Source organism: Haemaphysalis longicornis, unplaced genomic scaffold, assembly GCF_048455015.1.
Source record: "Haemaphysalis longicornis isolate Haplotype H1 unplaced genomic scaffold, Haemaphysalis longicornis Haplotype H1 scaffold_7, whole genome shotgun sequence".
Classification (NCBI taxonomy): domain Eukaryota; kingdom Metazoa; phylum Arthropoda; class Arachnida; order Ixodida; family Ixodidae; genus Haemaphysalis; species Haemaphysalis longicornis.
In genome coordinates this window covers 167,886,934-167,896,436 of record NW_027526422.1, presented here as the reverse complement: position 1 = coordinate 167,896,436, position 9,503 = coordinate 167,886,934, and positions in this window count along the sequence as shown.

Sequence of the window (9,503 nt, the reverse complement as noted above, 5' to 3'; positions counted from 1 at the left end):
CTGCCATCACTGTGGATTCGAAAATCTTTCCGAAGTCTTTAGGTATTCCGTCAGTATAGAGTCAGTCTTTAATGATGCTTGTGCTTTTATTTGACAGTTGTGTTAGTTCGATTGCGAGGAGGATGCTCCAATTTCCGCTTCGTCTGTTCCTGGGGGGGGGGGGGGAAGCGTGATGTAGTCACAAAGATTGCCAGTGAAGTCCACTGCGACAATTGTTACCTGACCACTTTGGTACATTCCGGCATTGGTTTATGATGTGTTTTGATGGTTTTGTTCTTTAATATAATTAATTTGATCCGGGCTTCTGCGCCAAAACAGGCCTCTGCGCCAAAACAGGCTGCGCCAAAGCAGGCCCAAAACAACCATCGCTAAAGCAAGCGACAAAGCCCAAAGAATGGGTCCGGCCTCGCGCCCACCGAGGTGAGCAGGCTCTGGCGTGCGAGGAACGCTGGGTAATAGCGCCAATTCACCGCGCCATCTACACTGTGCTCCCTGAGTGAGGGAAATTAAGGACCCGTCGGAAAGAGCGAAGTCGGCGGTCCTTTTTATCTTACTCAGTGGTCGCCTCCAAACAGTGCCCTCCCCCCTGAGCCGCTGAATCAAAACCAGAATCCTCCCTCCCGTCTGCGACAGTATTTGCGTAGCTTCGTTGCTACGATGACGGGAGCTCGGTTTGCTTCTTTTCGGGCCCAGTTTATTTATTCATCCAGTTTATTTATTTACCCGGGTTAAATGTTTCTTGTCGCGCACGCCAGGACGAAAGCGCTTTCTTGTAAAGGTAGAAAGCTTTGCTTTAAAAGTGGCACAAGTACCATCGCACAGTCATATTTTTTGGCAGTGGCTTCGGTTGATGGTCGCAAGACACACACAAAATTGTGATCACAGAAACAAAGGCTGGATGAGAAAGCGGCCGGAGAGTGGGCAATGTGTCCTCTAAGTTTTCCTTATTACCTGGTCAAAACTACAAAGATTTTGTTCCTACTAGGATCATTCATATTGGGGGAGAGGCGTCTTTCGAAAACTCCCCTGGGCGCGAACGTCTGCATATTCGTTTCGAAGGTAAAAGGCTGTCAATATATATTAGAAATTTTTCGCTGCTGCAATAGATCTACATCGCTTTAGTCGCTTTGATTTCTTCGGCTTTTGATGCGAATTACTTCGACTCGACTTTTTAAGTGCGAATGCACTTCTTACGCTACCCTGAGTCACGCTTCTGCCGCCGTCCGTCTTCAGCCGCAGGTGTTATCGCGCGCGCGCCTCCTCTCCCTTAGCAACGGCGCGGAGCGGAGGGGAGAGCGTGCGTAGCAACGGCGCCATGACGTAGAACGCCACGTGACGTCGCGCGCTCTCGCCTCCTCTCCCCTTTCGCTCGCCGTGACGTCACGCGCTCTCGCCTCCTCTCCCCTTCGCTCGCCTGCCGTTTGCGCGCTCTCGCCTCCGTCTCCCCTTTCACTCGCCTGCCATTGCGCGCTCTCGCCTTCTCTCCCGCTTCGTTCGCCTGCCGTCGCGCTGCGCGAGGGTTTAAAGGCGAGGCTGTCGCGGCCCGAACGTGATCACGCGGGGGTGTTAATGTAACTAAGGGGCAAATGCCACCAAATTTCAACAAACTCCCCCTCATAGCATCACCCGTGCATTCGCACTTCCTCATGCTCCCCTTCGGGGAAATGTGGGGGAATTTTATGCTTCACCGTGCATGCGTCTTTTTCTTCGCTTTCGTTTCTTCGCCTCAGAGCGCAAAATACGCCAGAAAGAACAGTGGCACACTCGACAGCTTCCCTGGAACCAGTGTTCAGCACGGTTGGTGCGCACCTATTCTACTCAAGTGCCATCATCACTTTCAGATGTAACTCAGCATGCCTTATTCTACACCTTTTGATTGATTGATTGTAAGGTTTAACGCACCGACGCAACGCAGGCGATGAGGCGCGCCGTAGTGGAGGGCTCCGGATTAATTTTGACCACCTGGGGTTCTTTAACGTGCGCCGAAATCTCGTACACACGGGCGTTTTTGCTTTTCGCCTCCATCAGAAAAGCGGCCGCCGCGGCCGGGAATCGAACCCGCGACCTCGTGCTCAGCAGCGCGACGCCTTAGCAATTGAGCCACCGCGGCGGGTAATTCTACAACTTTTACGTTTCCAGTTAATAACTTTATGAATTTTGTGAAGCTGGCGGGTACGTCGTCTCAAAAAACCCCGACATGCTGCCCAATGCTGGAACTGTGTATGTGCCACGAAAATGGAGCAACAATGGCAACAACTTTATTTTTATGCTATCGATTGTCATCAAGAAAGAACGGGGTTTTTTACTATTTACTCCAGCGGCAGTTTTGTTGGCAGGAAAATTACAACAGTGATTTTTCGCAGAGTGATGCAGTTAAAAATTACGCCTTCGAGCTAATTTTGTATTTCCTGTTCGACTTCAAAAGAAATTTTCAAATAAAACGGTATGATGCCACCACCGCCTGTCACAGAAAGCCTTCACCGTGCAAGGTCAACAAGTACATTTTGAATTATGGACTGATTGAACTAAACTTGGTTTTTCTGCATTGCTCTCATGACGTTTATTTTGGTGTTGCTCCTTTCTCTTGTCAAATCGCAGGCTTCACGCGGGAGGTTGTGGCAGGGGACAATGTTGGTGTCTTAGGAGAGCACATGTGGGATGTCTGTTACCACACCCCGGACGGGCTCAAGTTGGTAAGTGAGGGTTGTCCGTATCGACGCCAGAGTTTTACTTCTACATGAGTGCTCTGGGAAATTACGTTGTCTTATCTGGATTATTTTTAGCGGTGCGAAGCTGTGAAGCAGTTAATTACTTTAGCACTGTTATGTATGTAACGACTAGGCAAAAAAAACAAATAAGTTCATAAGAACTGTGGTACATTTAAAAAGCATCCTCAAGCAATAAACTCCTTATTTTGCCTTAAATTAAAAATTATTTCATGTATGCATACTTCTAAAATCACTTATTCATACCTGGAAAATAATTGTAGCTCTAAAAAAATGCAGAACGTCCTACCCGTGCAGCCTGGAGCACTAAGCGGTAGCAGATATATGCCCCCCGCTACGGAACTCAGAACATCACGCAATTTTCATGGTGCGAGACAGTGACACTTAATTAACTGGTCATGCTAGTTCGAAGCATGAAGAACGGGATATTGAACTTGCGAGAGTTCGTACAACTTGAGTAGTTTGTCTCGGCCTATCTGCAGTGTAATTGTGGCTGACGTGTAAATTTGCAGTGATAATAAAATCATTCCCATGTTCCATGTTACAGTAAAATTGTACGAAGAAAACCCAGTGCAAAAAAAGGCAAGGTCAGAGAGGGACGATTAGTAGTGCGCTGAACTTCCAACTGGTATCAGTGCGAATACACCACAATATATCGAGAACCGTCGAACCAGTGACTCATCTGTGCATGCAGATGAGGCGCTGGTTGGCTGGTGCGTGCTTTCAGTATGATAGTAAACTTGTAGGTTACTTGCCGTCTGCGTTCGATGATTGCTTTCTGTGACTAGGTATCCACAAACGTATGCTACTTCTCCTGAGACCTAAGCTTGTAAATGTAATGCATGCGAATATGCATCATTTTTTCCATTGTTATGTTGAAAGCTCGCGCTTAAACAAGCCCTCATTATAAAATTGCCAGTTGGTTTATGTGACAGTGCAGTAGAAAAAGCCAAATCACGCGCAACACACTAGGAAAAATGGGAAAAGGACAGACTACAAAAACCGGGCAAAGCAGTGGAAGGTTATGGGATCAGATTGAATCACATTTGTGAACTTTTATTTTCGAATAGTTTATAGTAGATGGGCCAACCACCTTGCTTTGAGTTTCTTGTTTGTGCGTGATTAGTTTCATTCCTGGTTTCAAGCCTAATAATGCGCATGTAAGCTGGAACACCGTATTTAGAAAATGAGGTGCTCGTTACAATGGTGCGAATACTGCCTGAATTTACGCTTTGATTAATATAAAATCGCCCAGTCAGTTTTGTATTGATTGCAATAATATCTGCTTCGTATGTCCATTAAGAAAAAGTAACCACTTTGTCGCTTTCCCACAATTTGTAGCCAAAAAGTGATGTCGCTATCTATCTTTAGAGAGACCTTATACCCTTCCTAACCTTCACTGTTTGACATCATTAATCGCTCTGTGGTTGCTGATCTCGTGATCACTTCCTAAGATGCAGCAAATATGCTCCGTGACCGAGAAGACTGCACTTCGGGTTGCGCATAAATTTGGCATTAGTAAGTATAGTAATCGTCTGTGCTTTTTGTAGCTTGTTCGGCGATAGTTGAAGTTCAGCTTAACAATTCCCAGCGGAATGTGCTTATTATTGGTGACTTGAATGCGTGTGAGTTAACTGGCTTTTGATTTCAACTTTAAATAGGTATTCGAATCAAGGAGATCATTTCGTGGGTGTAGTGTTCAATTGAAACCTCAATATGACGATAACATGCCCTACCAGAAGCAACACTGTGTTCGACCTGCTAATAACACCGTCCCCTGCGAACAATGTATCTATAACTGCAATTCCCGGACTTAGCGATTTTAACAATTTGAATAGGCGTTGTCGCTTTCCCGCTCAAAAAGCGATTACCCGCTATGAACTGATCCGGGCATGCAAGAGGGGAGTCTTCGATTCCAGTTATATTTAACTCTCGTGTCTTTGAAAACTTGTGATATTTGTGCTTAACCGATCTGTTACTGCCAACTGGGTACTTTGCAGGACTACACTGCCTGATTCAGAAGCAACTCTGGTGCAAAAACGTGTTGCGAATTTTTAACCTGAGTTGGTTTTATTATGTTGTGGACTTAGGGAGAGAGAACGGGCTTAATAAAGCTGACCGGGTTATCCTGGAAAAGACACCTAGCTTGCGGCGCCAGATCATTAAAATAACTGACGGTAATAAAAGATAGGACGACTATGGTGATTATCATCCGCAGGCGTATATAGAAGTTTTTATTGGCACTTGCCCTTTTTGTTTTTCTGATGAAAATCAGCACATTTTTGGCCGCACGCCAGGCTCGTTTACGGAATGACCAGATGCCCAACACTTCGCTCAATGGCAGTCTTACGGAGGACAGCTTTCCCATGGACACTAAAAGAAACGTTCTGGGTGCTGAAAACAGTTCACTCTCACAGATAGGTGGGTATAAGTATGACTATGCGTAACGCTGGATGTGATTCTTTATGAGGAGTCCATATTCCTATAGCAGGTAGCTGCTTGTAATGGTATTGACTTCTAACAAAGTGTATTTTGTATTATATCGGATTTTTTTATTTATTGCGTTTTGTGCTGCCTTTCCTATAGCACTTCCCTAGAGTAACAGTGCATTTTATCTTTTCTAGCGGTCGAAACGGGAAGTTGCAAAATACCGTAAGTTGCCCAATTTCCCTTTTGCTGCATAGATTCATTGCTGTTTTTATTCAGAAGCTTGAAGAGAAACTTCTGTTTTGGGACTGTTTTGGGAAGTGTCCTACTGCACGAAGCCTATGTTTGCAAGTATATGGGAACCATAAAGATGCGCAGGCAGGTGGCGACAGTAGGAGAAGAAGATGAGGAGGATCGGGGCCGCTGACTGCCTCGCTAATCGACTCAATCACCACATTGGAAGCAGACGCTGGTTTTCTTTCGCTACACATTTTCTGGTGCCGTGAAACCCGGGAAACGAGGCACGAGCGTACCCACGTTCGACGGCGCAGCGGCTCCGAGGCACACGAGGCTTGGATACCATCGTACTGCCAGAGTCCGTCAATGAAAAGCATTGACGGACTCTGGTACTGCTTTATCCTGGGAGCCTTGACCTCGGCCGCCACCCCTTTCGGCTCGTGCCCAAGCCCGCCCTTGACCCCTATTTGAAACCCCAGCGTCTTGCTTCATCGACGGGTGCCATGGACGATCCTAGTATTCGCCGAGATGTCCTGCGAGCGACCATTACGGAGGCAGGAAGCAACGGCCCTTGACAGACAAAATGTCCTCGACCTCATCTTGCATGACCAGGTGAGCCTTCACAGACTCGACGCCCAAGTTCAGGAGAACATGAATGACGAAGAATTTGATACTGACGTTTTGGAGGCGATCGATTACGACGAGCGTATCTGCGCCCTGCGAACGCGCGTACGCTTCTGCAAGCCCCGCGTACGCTTCTGCGCGTACGCTTCTGCAAGCCCCGCGTACGCTTCTGCGCGTACGCTTCTGCAAGCCCCGTTCTTCAACCTCAGGCGGCCCTGTTCACCACCCGCATCGCACCTTCGACTATTTGCTCGCTCCCCAAGGATGCCCGGCGGACAATGGTCCCGGTTAACGTGCCACCTGTCCGGGAAATGACTGGTGTGCGGGTAGAAGAACATGGACAACGACGACGGAGGCGCTGCGGCCTTTCAGGACGCCAAGCAGGACACCGAGGTGCTCAGCCAGGGAGAGAGGCTCCAGCAACTGCGCAGTCCTGCAGCTTCCGTGACTGCAGTTTCGGGGAAGCCTCAAGGACACTCCCGGGACCTCGGCATCGGTGACGCAGCTATCGTTTCTGAGACGGCCGAGTGGCCCTGCTGTGAATCTAGCCTAGTCAAAGAGACTACTGCTTTGGAGATGTCGAAGTGGCCCCAGGCGGACGCTGGTATCACGGACGCGATTCTCACTTCGGAGACGTGACTGCAGCCCTTTCGCATCCCTCGCTTCGACGACTTGACTACCGCTCTGGAGACTTCTGAGCCGTTCTGCCACAGCCCTAGAGTCGATGATGCGACTCTTTTGGAAACCTCCGAGCTTCCCTGTTGCGACCTTTACGTCGGTTGTCGGTGAGGTACCTCTCCTTTCGCTAGCAGTGCAGCAACCCGGTTTCGAGTCAAATATATTTTCATTGGGTTCAGCAACAAAAATGCGGTTCGTGCAGAAGATGGACTCGCGTCAGGGGATAACCAGGCGCCTGCTCCTCCGATGCTCCGTGAGCGTGCTTCGACGCCGGAAGCTAGCTTCGTCCGCGCTCGTCCAGGCCTCGTGGGGAGGCATCCTGCTGGAGAAGCAGAACAAATGCTTCTATGGTGACGACCCTACTTCAGCAAGCGCAACTCGAATCTGAACGAGCCTTTGTACCGTGTTGGGTCCGGCGAGAGCGAGGTCCTATGGTTCCCAGAGATAACGGACACGCCGCTGGAACGCAAAATTACTTCACGGAAGGCGAATCAGACGTTGACGCAACGGCGATGCCATTACTCTCGCCGCATGATCTCTGCAAATTTGACCGTCCGAATCAGCTGTTCCCATTCGATTCTGGCGGCTGCCTTCTGTCCGAAAACCAAGAGCATTCCCCGGGTGACCGTATAAACACTCGCAGTCTTTTAGCCCTACGTCACTTTGGTCAAGCAACCAAGGAAGCGCTCGTTGCCCATGATGCTGGCTATGGACCTGTACTGCCTGGCTCAATTGACAACTCTGTCTACAGAGATCGATGGCGCCGAGACACCCTGCGAAATGCTCCACTGGATCCCCCCGCCAGCTTACAAGCATCGCTGCTGTAGAACCATGCACCGCTCTGGAAGTCGGACAACTGGTCGTAGTGGGACACGGACCTTGCCACTACCTCTGCAACCGTCTGCTAGTCGCTAACCAACCTGGCGGCCGCGGGAGTATGTTAAGAAATAAAGATGCGCAGGCAGGGGGCGACAGTAGGAGAAGAGGAAGAAGATGATCGGAGGCGCTCACTGCCTCGCTAATCTACACGATCACCACATTGCAAGCAGACGCTGGTCTTCTTTCGCTACAGTTCCTTCACAAACTTCAGCGCTATTTTGTTCGTTTCTTTCTTGCTCTCCACTTCCACAATGGTTATGTCTGTATGATTGAAACGGATTACGTTTGAAACTGTGTTTGTCTCCCTGTTCATTACGCATCTAAATTTGGCCAAAAGAATCTGAAGTAAATAGGAAAACTGATAGTGTGTAGGACGGTTGTCTCCAGGCGGCAGAGTCCTGCTTGGACACCTCTCCAGTGCATCAACCAGCATTTGCTGAAAGACTGGCTTATACATGAGGTTAACTTATGCTGATCCGAGAAGTCATGTTGGGTGGCGGGCCCTGGTGGTTTTTCCAAATACGTCAAAACGACGTTAGCATGCACAAGTTACAAAACAAGGTTAACTATTCCTGGAAATTTGGGTTCAGTAACCTAACCAACAGTTATTAACTGATCTAACTGAAGTTTATTTAAATAAAGACGATGCTGGTGCAAGTATTATCAGTAGAATACAAGTTAAACCAGTTCCGGCTACTTCTATCAGTTATTTCGGTGTGTCTGTGGGCATCAGAGCTCTTTGGTTCTCTGATTTTCCCTCTAAACGCTATTACAAAAATGCTTTGTCGGTTATCTACTAAGCACATATAAATGGGACACCCCCTTCAATGTTGTCAAAGCCTGCGAAAATGAGTATAATATTGACGCACTTCTCCGGCATGTAAGTTCGTTATTATGGTTGGATGGCTTGGAGGATCTCACATTCCGGTGCTTTAACATCGGAATTAGCTAAGGGAAGACTTACATGGCAACAAGCTTTTTTCCCGTTGCAGTGAGACGGTGGTCTGGGCTTCCCCTCGTTCCTAACGACTTCACCTTTCTACGGACGGCCATTTCTCAGCCCCCAACTGAAGTTGTCCTGCAGGCCGAGAAGCCCTCCAACAGTGGCGAGACGGCTTTGCCACTAAAGTCATTGGCTGATTCAATGCTATCTGAGCCTCGAAGTTACGGCACCCGTTCTCGGCATAGTTCATTGCTTGCCCTTTCTAGGCAACAGGTAAGGGTTGCCCTGACCCTCTTTGCAGGGTTGCCTGCTCTCTTTGTTTACACTGGTGCAACTAACCGATATCAGTGTTGCAAGATAAAAGAAACATGTTTCTTTTCAGGCACTGCAACGTTAACAATCGTTTTTTACTGCAGCTCAAGAACAAGCTAAGACAAGTCTAACTTAAAAAAACTGTACTATAGACTGATTTGTGTCCCGGAACAAATATTTTATAAAATGAAGTACTTTTTAATTCTTGTTCTGTTTTTAATGGGGCATGTTCCATCGAGCTTTAAAAACTTTGCCATTCCTTCCTAAGGAAAGTAGAGAGAGGTGCGAAAGATTTTGCACATCAAAACGGCGCGAAAAGTGCGTCAAAACGTTCGCTAAAACTGCATCACTTCTTTTCTGAAAGTGCATGCAATCGATCGTCAAACTTCTAAGGGCCCAAATCGTAAACGAAGAACGAAGCATGCGACAATTGTTCGCGCAATACCCAAACGCATCTACAGTGACGCAAGTGAATACCGATAAGCGGATTCGGGCATACAAGATTTTAGTCATTCTTTCTTATCGATGCGGATGTTGCCTTATCTCATTCCTGTTTCGCGATTTTCAAGTAACCGTTTTGACTCGATGGTGGGGCAGTTTTCCGCAGACGTCGTATGTCCAAAGGTCAGAGCATTTCTGTCGTCAACCAGCCTATGTGAAAATTTGTTTGTTTTTGA